The sequence below is a fragment of the Homarus americanus genome, unplaced genomic scaffold, assembly GCF_018991925.1.
Source record: "Homarus americanus isolate GMGI-L3 unplaced genomic scaffold, GMGI_Hamer_2.0 scaffold52806, whole genome shotgun sequence".
Classification (NCBI taxonomy): domain Eukaryota; kingdom Metazoa; phylum Arthropoda; class Malacostraca; order Decapoda; family Nephropidae; genus Homarus; species Homarus americanus.
Genome location: NW_024720773.1, coordinates 6215233 through 6234461, shown reverse-complemented (window position 1 = coordinate 6234461; position 19229 = coordinate 6215233).

The window sequence follows — 19229 nt, the reverse complement described above, 5'->3', positions numbered from 1 at the left end:
AAGCAATGTTTATCCGCTCATCAAAATGATTATAAATCCGTTCAAAGACTGGACATGGACTCCATTCTCTCTGCGTGCGTTAACAACAAGTCATTACTATACCATGTCCGAATTTAGCAAGAAAGGCGTAACAACTAGGTTATAGTAGTTACCGATTAAAGTAATTAAATCAGAACACACAGAGAAAATTCCTATTCCTCTAAACACCGTCTTCCGGCCAGAAACCAGCCGTTTGGGGATATGAATTTTTAGCAAACAAAATTGAAAATAAAAAATGAAAATCAAGCATAACAGATGAATATTTTTTGCCTTGTATAACTACATTTATCAGTATAGAGCAAAATCATTGTGTTAGTGAGAAAAAGGTTTATTCTGTTATAAATATTGCATCCCGCTACATCTAAATATAGTTGATTATATTCAAGTATTAACCATAAAACCTGAAATGCTTCATATATAAAATAGGTAAATTTAATAAAATCGACAAGATTTTAGATAACCATAACGAGTTACAAGACTGATAATAACACAAATGATAGCAACACTTTGGCAACAAATAATAAGTCACTGTAAAATAAGACATCCTTCCCCTGCCTCTCCCACCCTCGTCGCCGCCTCCTCTCCTTGTCTCCTCAAAGTTTTTGTGACATTACAGAAATCAAAATCTGTATTATTTCCGTTGAAGATTGTTCTTTCGAATATTATTACATGTATACGAATATTGTACTGGCAAAAACAAGTACAAGGAAACAGCCCTCTCAATCAGTTCCCTAGCCACACGAGTAGTGCCACGGTGCCACATGAGCAAGGGAGGCACCATAGCATCACACTGGAGGAGATTGTACAGTACATTGTATACAGCACCGGCACTGTCAATGTACATTGTCTACTTGCACTATGTACAGTCACTCCAAAAAGTACCTTTAAGGAGGGATCTGACGAATTTCAAAATGAACACTGGCTCCTGCTGTCTCGGTTTGGTCGTCAAAATCCTTCGTCGGTTGTCATATTGTCTCACGCAAAATCATAACGATACTTTTTTGGAGTGACTGTATATTATATACTTTCACTACCTATACATATACAGAATCAATGCAAATTAGTGTGGCGATTATGCCACAAACAACAGAACTCGAAGTCGCGTTCTCGCGACGTCAGACGAGGACTTGAAAACTCCCACCGCGATCACTTTATTTAAAACGTCTTCACGGTCTAGCAGCCACCAGTTCCGTCAGTTATTATCACGCTAAGTGAGAATTTTATCACCAATTAACGTCAACGTCTTAATCCCAATAAAAGACTCAACAGACCGTAAAAATATTACGAGATATTTTCAATGATTTTTTTCTGTATCTCTCGCCGCCGTCGTCTCCTGGAAGGCTAGCGAACAGTGCCTTGTAATCATCGCGTCTTGGTGATACAGGATTAAGCAGCCAAGACGCAACCGGTTCTCTGAGCCTCCCAGAATTACTTTCTCGGGGTACACTGAAGACTTACACGCCACGGTATAAAAGCTTGAAGTGGGAGGTACACTGAGGACTTAAACATCATGGTACACTGACGAGTTAACGGCACCGGTACACTAACACAAAAATCTTATTGCACTAGCAACTTAAACGACAAAGTACACTGACAATTTAAACTTCAAAGCATCACTAACCGAGGTGGAACACGTTACATGCATCATAGTATCAGTGTTATACCAATATCCTTTACAGAGAAATACTTATACTACACTACATGCAAATTGTATGTTTTCTCGATATCGCTAGGCTACAAAATATATCACTCGCTCATCTATTTACTGTTTAGAACATTTCTTGTGGTAAATAGCAACGTGTGAGGTCTGGTGTCCACCAATCAGCTTCCTATATTAATTTTTTTCAGTTGTCATCAGTAACCATTTACAGTTTGGGATACCTCAGCCAACGAGACGTGACACAATCTCTTCAAGTTGCTCTGTGGGAACGCTCGCCATTATACAGCATCAACACATATTTTTTTCTTTTATATATATATATATATATATATATATATATATATATATATATATATATATATATATATATATATATATATGGAAACAACGGAGTACCTCCGTTGTTTCCATTTTCCCGTGATTTTATCAAGATTTATCTTATCCACGTTTTCATTGTGATTTACATGAAATATATATATATATATATATATATATATATATATATATATATATATATATATATATATATATATATATATATATATATATATATATATATATATGTGTGTGTGTGTGTGTGTTCTTGAACGTAGATTTTCCTGCTGATTCCAAAAATATATATTTTATTTTGTAATTTTTTTTCGAAAAAGATACCATATATTATTTTTATTGGATTAGGCTGAATCAAACATTGACGAAGTAGGTGTACGACTCACCTCCCTTTATCTTTTGGAAATCTAAAGAAAGAAAAGTTTCCTTTCCTTTAAAGATTTAATACAGCAATTAATAGTTGCACAGTACCAGGCCCCATTGCAGCTGCTATAAATAAATGCAGTTAAAAGAAATTCGTGATTTCGCCGAATTTTTCGTCTTCTTCCCTTTATTCCTTGTCTGGTAATTAATTTAGTTTACTCCCCAGTCGCTTGGCAGCGCCACTATGGGCGGTGAACGCCTTCGCCCATCGTAGTGTGCTGTCCTTCTACAGTATTAGAATCCTTGCCCGGCCAGAACCGTTGTTTTGTCCATCCAGACCACTTTGTGAAACTTTTCCGCTCTTGTAGAGACATTCCCGCAACTACCCCTACCAATGCATAACAGTGTAATGCGTATTATATTTTAGTGGACACGAGGCTGCAACTCACTGCCACTCGGTACACGACAGCAGCAACTAATTTCAATGGCGGGAATTATGTAGACACTGACAGAAAGACAGACTTGGGTAACACTACTGTATATACCCCCTCCTTCCTACTAGCACAATTAAAATTAAACTAAAGTCACCGTGTGTGTGTGTGTGTGTATACTGGTTACCTTAGTCTCCGTTAATGTGTGAAGGGAAGTTTGTGGTAGGTCATCTTCCCAGGCTGCGTGGTTAGTCTTCCTAGCTACGTGGTTAGGCTCCCTGGCTGTGATGACTGGAGGGCACTTTAAACTCCCTTTACGAGAGGCTAATCACAGTCAAATGGTGACAGGAATCTCGGAAATTCCTCGTCATTTCCGAAATACGATTTTCTACTACTGTTTAATTGGGTCGTTAAGGATTAAACTGTATACTGTATAGACTCCTGTTATATAAAGTCAATTATCGCAACACGCTTAGTTACACACACACGCATACACAGTATACATATTGTACATAATCATTATTTTTGTTTAATTCGTATACATATATCTCATGAAACTGAGTCCCAAAAGACAAATAACTTCATGAAGTAAATAGTTCAAGATGTAACTGCGTCCAGCCTTAAGAACAAAGTCCTGGAGGCGGTTAACACTTCACGGCAACTCAAACTAAGGTGAACTCCAGTTACCTTCACCCCACAGCTCACGCGACCATTCACTTTATTATACTTGTAAATCACTACTCTTCAAACACAAAAAAACATCGCGAGTAACAAAAAACCTTAACGAGACATCGGCATCAACGTCGTTCTCACTCAGCGGTTTGCACGACCACTATTCCTCGTAACTGCAAGAATACAAAAGGAATAACGAAGAAATTAGAATCAATATTATATTAAGACATGTTTAACCTGATAAGCTCACATAACACAAGGAAGAGGACAAGGTTAATAAACAGAATCTATACAGAGATTGTTGGTTAATTTTATCCTCTATAGACAAGTGAACATAATTATCTGGTTGTGGTGGTCTTAATGCAACTTTGATACTATATTGTTCTACCTAAAGTTAATCTTAGATGCATTCTTTATTTACGAGGAATATTCGTATACGAACCTTTGAGAACCTAGAGCAGGATCTTAAAAAAAAAAAATAGGGGACTAGGCTCGCAGCATTGTACCAGAGGTAAATGGTGAGGTGGTAGTGTGCCGTGAGCCAGACGCTGTTGCTACAATACCCATCTTACACAAAGAAGACCCAACCCCGGGTGGCACATGTGTGGCGTAGGACCACACTTAATAATAAGGTATCAAATGCCCGCTTTCCTAGGCCAATGCCATCCCGTTACGCCGTATATGAGAACCTGCAATTAATGACTGGCGCTGTTTCCAAGCGCTGCCAGCTGTATAATTAGTCCTCCATAATAGATACTTCTCATCTGACCCCATCACGGAACTAAGCAATTAGTGTGTACTACAGTCTCTACCTCTGAACTTTTTTAAGCGGTACTGTGCCTACCTTATTTTATGTATGAGAGAGGCGATACAATCCACTTTATATTACCGAGTCGTCCGAGCCACGCTTGTTGTGCTCGATTCTTTGTAAACTAAACAGTGCGAGAAACGTTTATATTTTGTGATATAAGGCAGGGGATCACGTGAAGATTAGCCTCTGTTAATTTCACCTTAAGATTAAACACTTAACGCTAACCTACCAAATGAATTGTAAACACTGGTACACTCATCACAAGACACCCACACACAACACTGGTACATTAATATCAAATGTTACACACATCATATTATTATTAGCTGCGCAACTTATTAATTGGTTTCCTCTTCTATAACTTGGGCAATTTTATTTTAATTCCAGATCTCAAGGTTTTCAAATTCACGATCTTGTTAACCTTTACGGAAGGAACTTTAAACTGGAAAAGTGGCAACTATTTATGTTATAGTGCATGTAAAGGATTACCTGAAGATTAGACCTCAGCTTATTTTACCTGATTATTAAACACCATAACCTTACCTGAGGAGGGTAGGTTATTTTGGGTTTGGTGAGCGTTACGTTTGGGTAGGTTAGGCTGGTTGGGGTAGGTTAGGCTAGCGTTAGGTTAGACTAGCATTAGGTTTGGCTAGCATGGTGTTTAACCATCAAGGGAAATAAGTTGGGATGTCTAATCTTCAGGTGATCACGTGTAAACAAACACGGCCAAATGATAGTACGGAAGACTTAACGAAATGAAAGCCAGCGGGTAGTGTCGACTTTTCTTTAGCAGCTCTGAATACCACACTCACGCCATTATCCTCCCCACCACAACACCCACACTTTTAGCTGATACACATTATGTTTTAGAAAATACTGACAAACATCATGAAAGGGGTAGATAGTACGGTATACAACGATATTCTTTTGGCACTAAGTATGGATGGAAATTACGCTGTTATATATACTGTATTTTTTAAAGTACGGTACAGTACAGAAAAAGGTATGTTTTTCCTGACCTTTTCTTAACCCTTTCGTAAGAACATATATAGTTTGACGATGATCACCTATGAACTGATACATTAGGATTCTACACAAGATCTCTGACGACCAACGAGTATACATGACTCACTGTAGGCCTCACTAGTGAAAACATAAGCTGCTTCTGGTGATCTGGTCCTCTGATAACGCGACCTCCTGGCGGCGACTACGAAAACTCACTGTACTCACATCAGCTGATTAGAGATGGCGCGTGCTGGCTGTATCCGGGTTCCTGCACTTCATTTACGCAATTACTTAAATATCGGTAAGTTACACTTTATCTGACATCATAATTTAATCATACAATATATAAGAAAAACAATGAGGCATAATACAGGAAATTTTCCTCTCAATATGTTATACTGTAGTTTTTGTAGTGTATCAACCTTACATCAGCAGTGTGTAGGGCTATTCGGGTATCATCAAATCCTGTAATAATCCAATAATATTTATCGTATATGCATTGGATATTGATATTGTCTTGTATAAAATTGTAGATGGATAATATGTAATTGAGATTATATCATAAGGGTGTCACGTTAATGCATACAGATGGTAATTCAAGGCCATATGAACACTCGTATATTGTGCTATACATGTAACTATATTCACTGCACGGGTAACAGCAGTGCCACAATGCAGAGACTGTATGTTTAAATGCCGGTGAATTTCTGATCATTACACAAACATCTGATATGGTGATAATCATTTTATTATATAATGTGCCTGGCCGTGGTGTAGTGCATCAATAAAACGTATGTTGGCCTCCAGGTACTGACTAGAGTATAATGTTAACTCCTGAAACTCGACTGACGGTGAGACCACATGTTATATTCTTTATGACTGGTGTTGACACTACCCAGTTACTGTAAATGACAGTTGTTGACACTCCAGTTACTGTGAATGACAGTTGCATTAGGCTGTATATTATCATAATAATTCATATTTCTCAACATTATTTACATATCTTTATACGCATCTGGACAAGAGGATAACTCAGAATTTACTAACATTCTTCAAAAATATATAATGTAATATCTGTTTTACACATAATGAAATCACTTTCATAATGTTTTAAAATTATGCAGGAACAGATACACCTTAACCTAACCAAATCATCGTGGATCTGTCACCACACACCTGTAGTCCTCCGCTCTCATTACTCTATACAGTACTAAAGGTTAATACCGAATAATATTATTATTGTAAAACTAAATTCTTGAAATATTTACATAAGACATGAAATCATCGTTGTCTTTAAGCCTCTGAAGTTAGCAATAGCATTAGGCTAATGATTCTCAGTTGACTGTACCTGTAATGGGTTTATTTGGTGTGAAAATTGCCGGTCACACTGTATTCTTCAAAATGTCACCTTTTAAGTCTTTTTAAATTGTCACAATCATCTAAATTCGCATTGACAAGTTATGGTAGGAGAATCGAAAGGTGATATTTTGTTTCTACGCCGTGCTCATGTTCGTCTCTCACTGCGTCAAGTGTCCTAAAAGTTCACATTATTTTTATCTTAGACATAGATAGACAGTCAACGTATAGAAACTGTAGTAAACATGAAGTCGGTTTAACCAAGGATAGCCTGGGAGTCGAACCCATCACCACCACCCTGAATACTAATAGCCACTATACCAGAGGTCACTTGGTATATGACGCAGCAGGGTAGGGGCCCGGACTCCCCCCACCTCACCGGTAATGTTGACCTATAGGGCAGAGTTCATCCACCACCAGTACGGTCAATTAACTATAACAGGACGCCAGTGATAACGTAAGACACACATTTACCAGCAGAGGCGTCTGTTCTAAATGATATAATTTACCAAAACAGGAAGTGTTAGTGGGTGGGGATGAGGGAGGTGGTGGTGAGGGAGGTGGTGGTGAGAGGGTGGTGGTGCTGGTGGTTTTGAGGGTATTGGTGGTGATGGAGGTGGTGGTATTATACCTCAGCAACTTAGATTTCTGATCACTTTGGGGGCTAGAAGGAGGGTGTGGGTGGAAGGAGATAGAGGTGGAGTGTGGAAGAAGAAGCTGGGTGGAGGGAGTAAGACGATGGTGGAGGGAGGAAAAGGAGGGTGGGTGAAGGGAGGAAGAGTAAGAGGATGGGTGGAGGTAGGAAAAAGAATATTGGTGGAGAGAGGAGGATGGGTGGAGGTAGGTATTAAGAAGAGAAAGGGTGGAGGAGGAAGAAAAGGATGGGTGGAGGAGGAACACTTAGAAAATTAGAAACTATGTCGAAATAATGATAGATATTCAGGAACATTTAAGTCATTATTACGGACCCTTTCGTACAAATTAATGGACCTCATTATAGACTTTCTCCGAGAGCATATATCACGGTGTGTGTGTGTGTGTGTGTGTGTGCCACTTATAAAGGTAAAAGAGTCACAATCACCAGTAAACATTAAGTATCGAGTCATAAGTGTATGTTAGTATAGTAGGTAGTACTTATTCAACACTCTGGCGGCGCAAGTAAGAAGAGGTCCCAGCGTACTGACCTCAGGAACCCCAGAAATATGTGGTTGGAACTCACTCAAGACGCCGTCCACTACTCACCACCACAACAACACGATGCTTCTGCGAGACAATTAACTGTGTAGAAGATTCACAAAGTAATCAAAATAATCCTAACTATTTAGAAGGTTTAACAAGTAACACCTCGGGTTTAGTGCATATACCTCAAAGTTAATGCATACCTTAGGTTTGTGCATACTTCAGGGTTAGTGCATACCTCACTCAGAGTGAAAGTGTGAGGAGAGAACCGTCTTATGTGTAGTTGTGTTGCCTCTGTGTGTGTGTATGTACCTCATCATGACTCCTCTCCTGTACTCACATCGTAACGTCTATTGGTCATCGGCCAAAACGCAACACCGGTGACAAATCAGATTGCGGTTATCACACACTGGCGCCGAAAGACTCACCATCATGTTAAGAAATAATATAGACACACAAGGCTAGGACCTCTTCCACCCTGCAAGAATCAGAATGTGTTGCAAATGCCAGAGGATCTTGAGAGAAAATATACAAATAACTCAGATTATGTGTGTGTGTGTGTGTGTGTGTGTGTGTGTGTGTGTAGTGTGTGTGTGTGTGTGTGTGTGTGTATGTGTGTGTGTGTGTGTGTGTGTGTGTGTGTTTAATAGGTGTCAAAGAAAAGCTCAAGAGAATGTAAACAAGTTTGCATCAGTTGTTAGAGAGTGACGGGGGTGTCGGGGTGGAGGCAGCAGCAGCAGAGGCGATGAGCAGACTGACCAGGCTCGAATTTCTCCAGGAGGACTGAACTATGACAGGTGGTTAACTACATACTGTACCTGATCCTCCCCCCTTTTAGTAATTTCTTAACCCCTCTCAACACTCCCTACTGCCTGTCAACACCCCTTTCCTCCCTCAACTCCTCCTCAACACTCCCCAACACTCCCTCACCTCCCCCAACACTCCCCCACCTCCCTCAACACTCCCTCACCTCCCCCAACACTCCCCACACCCTCCCAACACTCCTCACACCTCCCCAATACTCCTCACCTCCCCCAACACTCCTCACCTCCCCCAACACTCTCACCTCCCCAACACTCCCCTCACCTCCCTCAACACTCCCTCACCTCCCTCAACATCCCTACACCTCCTCCAACACTCCCTCACCTACCCCAACACCCCTCACCTCCCAACACTCCCTTACCTCCCCCAACACCCCTCACCTCCCCCAACACTCCCCCACCTCCCCACACCCTCACCTCCCTCACCTCCCCCATCACCCTCCACCTCTCAACACTCCCTCACCTCCCCAACACCCCCACCTCCCCAACACTCCCTCACCTCCCCCAACACTCTCACCTCCCCATCACTCCCCACCACTCTCACCTTCCCCCAACACTCCCTCACCTCTCCCAACATGCCCCCACCTCCCCCCAACACTCCCCCACCTCTCCCAACACTCCCACCTCTCCCAACACTCCCCCAACACTCCTCCAACACACCGCTACCATCAACACTAACACAAGGAGCCGTCAGGTCACTCAATGTACCAATCACAATGCAGTGTGTCCACGCACGCAACGTACCCACCAATCACAGACCAACTGCTACTGTACAACCAATTACAGTCATGGTCTTAATAACGTTAGGTGCAACTCATCCACCAATCACAGACAAGACTCAAATTATCTCGTCCATTACTGCCAGGGTCTCCATAAGATCAGGTGTAACTTATTCCGCCAATCACAGGCCAGCTGCAACTGAACAACCAATTACAGCCCGGGGAATCTTAATGCTACCCGTAACTCATCCACCAATCACAGACCAATTAGTACTGAGACACCAATCACAGACACTGTAAAGTCTCCTACCCCCTGAGGAGGGAGGGGGGGGGGGTAGTAAGGAGAAGGGAAGAGAAGATGGAGGGAGGGGAGGCAGTGAGAGGATGGAGGAAGGGAAGATGAGGATGGAGGGAGAGGAAGGGACAATGGAGGGAGGGGAGGCGAGGATGATGAGGGAAGATGATGGAGGGAGAGGAAGGGACAATGGAGGGAGGGGAAATGAGGATGGAAAGAGAACCCCTCTCTCTCTCTCTCTCTCTCTCTCTCTCTCTCTCTCTCTCTACAACAATATATTACAACACTACACAAGGCGCTACACACAGCTTGGAGTGAAGGGCGCGTCAAGCAATTCATCTTTTCATTCTTCCTCCTCCTCCCTTTCTTCTTCCTTCTCCTCCGCTTCCTCTTCCTTTTTCTCCCCTTCTTTTCCTTCTCCACCTTATCTTCCCTCTCCTCCCCTTCTCTTCCTTCTCCTCCTCCTCTTCCTTCTCCTCCTTCCCTCCTCCTCCTCTTCTTCCTTTCTCTCCCCCACTTTTTCCTCCTCTTCTTCCTTCATTCCCCCTCCTCCTCTTCATCCCCCCTCCTCCTCTTCTTCTCTTTCTCTCCCCCACCTCTCCCTCCTCTTCCCACCATCATCACCTATGGGAAAATGTCATTGAAAAACGCGAGCTCTTCACCTCCTCTCTCCTCTCCCCCGTCTCTCCTCTCAAAACCTCCGCTCCACAACCCCTTCACAATAGTCTCATAAGACACCTCCACCAACCACACAATACATCAACAGGCAAACTCACTCACCCGCGCCCCTAGCACCAAGACCTAGACGACCCGGCCTCACCAAGTTAATACCACACACACACACACACACGCACGCAACATTAATCGTCAAAAACTCAGCTCCAGACAATAGACATTTCACAAATTTTGGATGATGTTGGAGGAGGAGGTAGAGATTTACGGTGACAGTGTGGGAACCATGGACGCAAAACAAAGGTAAACACAGCGTTCAAAGCCTCGTATACGACGTGCTTTTGTTTTCCCTATTCGGTGGTTGAGAGAACGTACACAATAGTTAGTTAAGGTAGGAACATCATTTCTATTATGGCGTAATGGTTTTTTTTATGATTATTTATATATTTAATAAAACAAAGGTGTGTTTTTTTATAATCTCACGAATAATTGCACGAATCTTTCAGTCTGGCGGCACTTCATTAAACTGTACAAATTACCGCCATTGTGTAGGCGCCTCCGGATGACAGTGAACGAGAGACGACTGACTTAGTTTTTGGAGCACAGCGGGTCTAAGATTAAACTAACCTAACCTAACCCAAATCTAAGCTAACCCAACCAAATCTAAGCTAACCCAACCAAACCTAACTTAACCTGAACCTAAACCTAACCTATACTTTCGCCTACTGTATAGCACCAAGTAAAAGCTCTAGCAGAGGTAAGAGGTGGTGAGGAAGACAATGATGTGTGTGTGTGTGTGTGTGTGTGTGTGTGTGTGTGTGTGTGTGTGTGTGTGTGTGTGTGTGTGAGTGAACGGTGGTGGTTTTGCGGTTTATTGTGCTTTTATAACTGGAGCATGAAGTAGCATTAGCGGTACTCTTAAACCTAACCTAAACCTAACCTAACCTAACCTAACTGAACCTAAACTAAACTAACCTAACTTAAACCTAACCTACCCCCTCCCAGGTCATATTAAGGTGTTATAACCATCACGTTAAATAATATATATCAACAGCTACCACTATTACCACCACCAACCACCACTATTACTACCACCAACCACCATTATTACCACCACCAACCACCACTATTACTACCACCAACCATCACTATTACCACCACCAACCACCACTATTACTACCACCAACCACCACTATTACTACCACCAACCACCACTATTACCACCACCAACCATCACTATTACCACCACCAACCACCACTATTACCACCACCAACCACCACTATTATTACTACCACCAATCACCACAACAACCACCACCACCACCACAAACACTACCTCCACCACCACCACCACACCAACCACCCCTACCACCATCACCAACCACCACTACCACCACCATAGGTCATTCAACAAGTGGACCTTAACGTCAGAGTCAGCCCAGAATTATCAGAGTGTGAAAAGAATAAAACTCCAATGATTCCTCAGACCAGACAGCCAGCCAGGTGATGCAATTAACCTGGAAAAAATTCAAAGAGTTAACAAAATAAAAAATTACAGAGAATTAAATAATAGTAAAGAGTAATAAGAGCAAAGACATAATCCCCGTAATCACCCCATCGTAAAGTAGCGCATGTTGTTGTTTTGTTATTGTTGTTTTGTTGTTTTGTTGTTGTTTGTTGTTGTTGTTTTGTTGTTATGTTGTTGTTTTTTGTTGTTGTTTTGATATTTGATATATTTTTCAAAGTGTAGTGGTGATGTTTGCTGCTGTTGCCTCTTGAGAACTATATAAGTCGTGGTAGGAGAGTCAAGAGGGTACATGGCTATAGTTAGTAGACAGTCAGGTCGTCGTCAACACCTCTCAGTATCTTGTTGACTTTGTGTACCTGGTTGGTGGGTCATCTTTAGGAAAATGTGGCGTTATTATATTTACGTTTTTATCTTTTTACTTTACTTCACTTTTTCAATTTACTTTTTTACATTACCATACTTTATTCTTTTACTTTAATTTACTTTATTTTCTAAGCCACATGGGCGATCGGTCACGTTCCACACACTGTTGGCAAGTACTGGGATCATGTACAGCCAGCCAAAGATGCACCGATCCCACCCTGGGTCTCGTGCTCGCAATTTTACCTGGCAATACTTAGTAAAGGAAGGCTGCATGTAAAGGTGATTGTGATTGGTGGATCTGTTCTCGGCTGTATCACTGTCAGGATAATTATTAGACAAACCAAAGGTAACATTTTTATAATAAACTATTCATTGTTATTTTAGGTCATGAGAAGTTTCCAAATGGTCGTATATTTTCTTAAATAATGAAGAAAATTTTATGTGAGAATCTTGTGGCAGCTGTGATTGTATGGGCTGGATGCGGTTGTGGTGTCGAACAACAATTCTCGGGCGAGGGATCTCAGGTGGTAGTAGGGGCCGGTGTCGAGGATGGTGCAGATGCTTCTCACCAAATTTGCAGATGAGGTCGTGGTGATGGTCAGTGAGAGCCGAGAGGGTCAGTGTGTTGAGCGCTTCTTGATATGTGGAGTAGGAAGGGGAGAGAATAATCTTGCATGCCCTCTTTTGCACTTTTTCAAGGTGTTTACGTTGTGTGGCATTTAGGGAGGAAGACCAGGTAGGGGAGGCATAGGTGAGCTTAGGAAGTATGAATGTTGAGTAGACACTGAGGAGCTCGTGTGCAGGAACTCCGAGGGACTTGAGTCGGCGGAGGAGGTGGAGACGGAAACTGGAGGATTTGACAACTTCACTGACGTGTGGTTTCCAATTTAGTTTGTTGTCTATGGTGACGCCGAGGAGCTTAGTGGAGTCTACAACCTGGAGTGTGTTCGGACCTAAAGTAATGGAAGGGGGTGGGACAACGTCGGAGGAGAGGTTGATGTGCATAACCATGGTCTTGGTATGGTTAATGGTGACGTGGTTGTTGGTGGCCCAGTTTTGGAGACTGCTCAGTACCTGCACCAGTGTTGGTCAGGTCTGGTCTTGAATGAACTCACACTCGGTGCCGTCACAACACTCTCTGGCAGATTGTCACAAACGTCAAATACGCACATGACGTCACAAACGTCAAATACGCTCATGGCGTCACAAACATCAAATACGCACATGACGTCACAAACATCAAATACGCACACGACGTCACAAACATCAAATATGCACACATCACAAACATCAAATACGCACACAACGTCACAAACATCAAATACGCACACGACGTCACAAACATCAAATATGCACACGACGTCACAAACATCAAATACGCACACGACGTCACAAACATCAAATACGCACGTGCAACAACCAGCAGAACAAGTGAGGGACTCAGCGTGGCTCATCTGTGTGTAGGTACAACACCTGCCAGTCACCAACAGGAAGTACTGCCCCTTTATCCTCCCTCCCTCCCCTCACACACCTGTAATTATGCATCAATACTAAACTTCACTATCTTCTCACGGTATAACAACCACACTACAATCTTTCTCCTGTTATATAACGTAATGCGGTAACTTTACGACTGACATAACACAGGTAACGTTTATCTTGACATCTCTTGTCAAACAAAACATTATCTTAGTGAGGTTTAGCTGTGTCGCGGTGCCTTCCCTCGTCAGCATCGCCTTCAGCCAGCTCCTGTCAGCCTACCGGAGGGCGCCTTGACATAGGTTGTTTTAGAATGTGACAGGATATTACTAACCCGGGACTGTTAGCTCTGTGGAGGGGATGTCAATGCCTCACACTTCATCAAGTAGTGAGCCTTAGCACCCGGTAATTTACAATGCCTGCTACCCCCGCCATCACTGACACACACCTCTCTCCAGGGATTCCTTAACACTAACCTACCTCGTCGTTGATTCCGTCTTCTTCTTATGAGAGGGTAAATATCTCCTTGTTGTCTAGTCACACACACCTGCGACGGAGGAGCGACACACCTCCTCCTACCTGCTGAAGTAAACTGAGCCAGACTAAGGTAAGGTTGAGCGTGAGGAAATAATGGGTGAGTTGACAATTAATATTTTTCACCTGTTTTAAATATACCCTGCTACTCATTAACATGTACTGTATAACTATTGAATGACAAAACTGTACTCTATTGACCCATTACAATATGGCTGATGAATTAACCTGTTTTATACCCAACGATGAGAGGGAGAGAAAACATGTGACAAAGACGAGGTAAACGACCTGGCACCTCGTCAGTGAAGATTCCATTGATGACTATCACCTTCCATTATGTTCATGGTCAAGTTCACTGACTGGAATTATCGCTCACATCATCATCATCACACATGTCCACCTCGCTCCCGCGTCTTCTGTCACCAACATCTCCACTAATTTGTTTTTGAGGTAATGAAACAAAGAGGAAAACTGGTTATAATTATGCTGCCCCTTCACGTCGCCTCCTCCGTTTTCTCTAAGTTGTCGACGTTGCCGTATGATGGGCTGCAACACCTGGAAATATGTGACCTTCCTATAACACCTGTATTTGCACGCTGGTACAGGTGTGAGCTATTTATCCCCGCGTCACATAACACATCTGTGACTGTATTATATAGCACCAACTCTCTGCCTAAACAATTACATCCCCCTTGCACGATCATTGTTTTTTTTGCGATTTAACTTAACCTAACCTAACCTAACCTAACCTAAACCTATCCTAACCTAACCTGAAAATTTGCATTGGTTTTTAATACATATAATGATACGGTAAATATCAGCTAATACACGTGATGATGATGTATGTAGTTCAAGGTCGGCTAGGTCATCACAGCTGCTGTTGTGAGGTCTTCACTATTACGAGGTTATCACTACAAAAATTGGAATCCTTTCTTTGTTGTGGTCCTTGTGTTGTGGTCCTTGTGTTGTGGTCCTTGTGGTGTTGTGGTCCTTGTGTGTTGTGGTCCTAGTTGTGTTGTGGTCCTTGTGGTGTTGTGGTCCCTTGTGTTGTGGTCCTTGTGGTGTTGTGGTCCTTGTTGTTGTGTGTTGTGGTCCTTGTTGGTTGTGGTCCTTGTGTTGTGGTCCTTGTTGTGTTGTGGTCCTTGTGTTGTGGTCCCTGTTGGTGTTGTAGGTCCTTGTGTTGTGGTCCTTTGTGTTGTGGTCCTTGTTGTGTTGTGTGGTCCCTTGTGTTGTGGTCCTGTAGTGGTCCTTGTTGTGTTGTGGTCCTTGTGTTGTGGTCCTTGTGTGTTGTGGTCCTGTGTTGTGGTCCTGTTGTGTTGTGGTCCTTGTGTTGTGGTCCCTTGTTGTGTTGTGGTCCTGTTGTGTTGTGTCCTGGTTGTGGTCCTTGTGTTGTGGTCCTGTGTTGTGGTCCTGTTGTTTGTGGTCCTAGTTGTGTTGTGGTCCGTGTTGTGGTCCTTGTTGTGTTGTGGTCCTTGTGTTGTGGTCCTTAATAGGTCCTTGTGTTGTGGTCCTAGTTGTGTTGTGGTCCTTGTGTGGTCCTTGTTATTGTGGTCCTTGTGTTGTGGTCCCTAGTTGTGGTCCTTGTGTTGTGGTCCCTTGTGTTGTGGTCCTTGTTGTGTTGTGGTCCTTGTGTTGTGGTCCTTGTGGTGTTGTGGTCCTTTGTGGTGTTGTGGTCCCTTGTGGTCCTTGTGAGGTCCCTTGTGTTGTGGTCCAGTTGTGGGTCCTTGTGTTGTTGTGGTCCTAGTTGTGGTCCTAGTTGTGTGGTCCTAGTTGTGTTGTGGTCCTTGTGTTGTGGTCCTGTGTTGTGGTCCCTGTTGTGGTCCTTGTGTCTGGTCCTTGTGTTTTGTTGGGTCCTAGTTGTTTGTGGTCCCTGTGTTGTGGTCCTTGTTGTGTTGTGGTCCCTTGTGTTGTGGTCCTTGTGTTGTGGTCCTTGTGTTGTGGTCCCAGGGTCCTTGTGTTGTGGTCCCTGTGTGGTGTGGTCCTTGTGTTAGGTCCTTGTGGTGTTGTGGTCCTTGTGGTGTTGTGGTCCTTGGCTGGTGGTCCCTGTTGTTGTGGTCCCTGGTGTTGTGGTCCTTGTTGTGTTGTGGTCCTAGTTGTGTTGTGGTCCTTGTAGTGTTGTGGTCCTTGTGTTGTGGTCCCAGGTGTTGTGGTCCTGTGTTGTGGTCCTGTGTTGTGGTCCTAGGTGTTGTGGTCCCAGTTGTGTGTGGTCCGTGGTGTTGTGGTCCTTGTGTTGTGGTCCTTGTGGTGTTGTGGTCCTTGTGGTGTTGTGGTGGTCCCTTGTGGTCCTTGGTGTTGTGGTCCTTGTAGTGTTGTGGTCCTAGTTGTGTTGTGGTCCTTGTGTTGTGGTCCTTGTAGTGTTGTGGTCCTAGTTGTGTGTCCTGTGGTGCTGTGGTCCTAGTGGTGGTCCTAGTGTGTGTGTGGTCCTTGTTGTTGTGGTCCAGGTGTTGTGGTCCCTTGTGTTGTGGTCCTTGTGGTGTTGTGGTCCTGTGTGGTGGTCCTGTGTGGGTCCTAGTTGTGTTGTGGTCCCTTGGTGTTGTGGTCCCTTGTGTTGTGGTCCCTTGTGTTGTGGTCCTTGTGGTGTTGTGGTCCCTTGTGTTGTGGTCCCTGGTGTTGTGGTCCTTGTTGTGTTGTGGTCCTGAGTTGTGGTCCTTGTGTTGTGGTCCCTGAGGGTCTGTGGTGTTGTGGTCCTAGTTGTGTTGTGGCCTTGTAGTGTTGTGGTCCTTGTGTTGTGGTCCTTGTGTGTTGTGGTCCTTGTGGTGTTGAGGTCCTTGTGTTGGTCCTTGTGGTGTTGTGGTCCTTGTTGTGTTGTGGTCCTTGTGTTGTGTCCTTGTTGTGGTCCCTTGTGGTGTTGTGGTCCCTTGGTGTTGTGGTCCTTGTTGTTGTGTTCTAGGCTGTGTTGTGGTCCTTTGTGGTCCTTGTGGTGTTGTGGTCCTAGTTGTGTTGTGTCCTAGTTGTGTGGTCCTGTGTTGTGGTCCTTGTGGTGTTGTTCCTTGTTGTGTTGTGTCCCTTGTGGTGTTGTGGTCCTAGTTGTGTTGTGGTCCTTGGTGTTGTGGTCCTTGTGGTGTTGTGGTCCGGTTGTGGTCCTTGTGTGTGGTCCTTGTGGTGTTGTGTCCTGTGTTGTGGTCCTTGTGTTGTGGTCCTTGTGGTGTGTGTCCTGTTGTGTGGTCCTTGTGGTGTTGTGGTCCTTGTGGTGTGGTCCTTGTGTTGTGGTCCTTGTGTTGTGGTCCTAGGTGTTGTGGTCCTTGTGTTGTGGTCCTTGTGTTGTGGTCCTGTAGGTGGTCCTTGTGGTCCTGTGTTGTGGTCCCAGTTGTGGTCCTTGTGGTGTTGTGGTCCGTGTTGTGGTCCTGTGGTGAGGTCCTTGTGTTGTGGTCCTTGTGTTGTGGTCCTGTGTTGTGGTCCTGTGGTGTTGTGGTCCGTTGTGTCCTGTGGTGTTGTGTCCTGTGTTGTGGTCCTTGTGTTGTGGTCCTGGTGTTGTGGTCCTTGTGGTGTTGTGGTCCTTGTGTTGTGCCCTGTGTTGTGGTCCTGGTCCTTGTGTGTGGTCGGTGTTGTGGTCCTGTGTTGTGGTCCTTGTGGTGTTGTGGTCCTTGTGTTGTGGTCCTGTGTTGTGGCCCTGGTGTTGTGGTCCTTGTGGTGTTGTGTCCCTGGTGTTGTGGTTCTCCCTTTATGCCTCTTCCATCATTCCTGTCTTCCATCACTGTTCTCCTTAGTCACTTCCTTCTTTCCCTCTCTCTCATTCACTTGTTCTCCTCTTTCTCATTCTACTCATGCCTCTCTCTCATTCACACTTGTTCTCCTCTTTTTCATTCACTCACGCTCTCTCCCATTCACTCTCTCCTTTTCATTCACTCACGCTCTCTCCCTCCATTCACTCTCCTTTTCATCTTCACTCACGCTTCTCTCCTCTCCCATTCACTCTTCTTCTTTTTCATTCACCACGCTCTCTCCTTCACCTCTTCCCCACCCCCTCATGTGATGCCTGAAGGAGGTGAGGGAGAGAGAGAGGTGGGGGGGAGGAGGTCATCACTAACTAATCTGAAGTTTAATAGCAGTATCAGCATACCCCTGCACTAGTGTCGACCTCCTGCCCTAGTAACCTGCCCTGCCTGCCTCAGTAACCTGCCCTGCCTGCCTCAGTAACCCGCCCCTGCCTGCCCTAACCTGCCCCTGCCTGCCTCAGTAACCTGCCCTGCCTGCCTCAGTAACCTGCCCTGCCTGCCTAGTAACCTGCCCCTGCCTGCCCCAGTAACCTGCCCTGCCTGGCTCCTAGTAACCTGCCCTGCCTGCCTCAGTAACCTGCCCTGCCTGCCCCAGTAACCTCCGCCTTGCCTGCCTCAGTAACCTGCCCTGCCTGCCTCAGTAACCCGCCCCCTGCCTGCCTCAGTAACCTGCCCTGCCTGCCTCAGTAACCCACCCTGCCTGCCTCAGTAACCTGCCCTGCCTGCCCAGTAACCCGCCTGCCTGCCTAGTAACCTGCCCTGCCTGCCTCAGTAACCTGCCCTGCCTGCCTCAGTAACCCACCCCTGCCTGCCTCAGTAACCTGTCTCTGCCTGCCTCAGTAACCTGCCCTGCCTGCCTCAGTAACCTGCCCTGCCTGCCTCAGTAACCCGGCCCTGCCTGCCTCAGTAACCCGCCCTGCCTGCCCCAGTGCCACCTCCGCCCTGCCTCCTCAGTAACCTGCCCTGCCTGCCTCAGTAACCTGCCCTGCCTGCCTCAGTAACCTGGCCTGCCTGCCTCAGTAACCCGGCCCTGCCTGCCTCAGTAACCTACCCTGCCTGCCTCAGTAACCTGCCCTGCCTGCCTCAGTTACCTGCCCTGCCTGCCCTAGTAACCTGCCCTGCCTGCCTCAGTAACCTCCCTGCCTGCCCAGTAACCTGCCCTGCCTGCCTCAGTAACCTGCCCTAGTGATGTGCTTTACCTATATGCTGTCTGCCTTAGTGACCTGCCCTGTCTGCCTGCTGTCTGCCCTAATGAC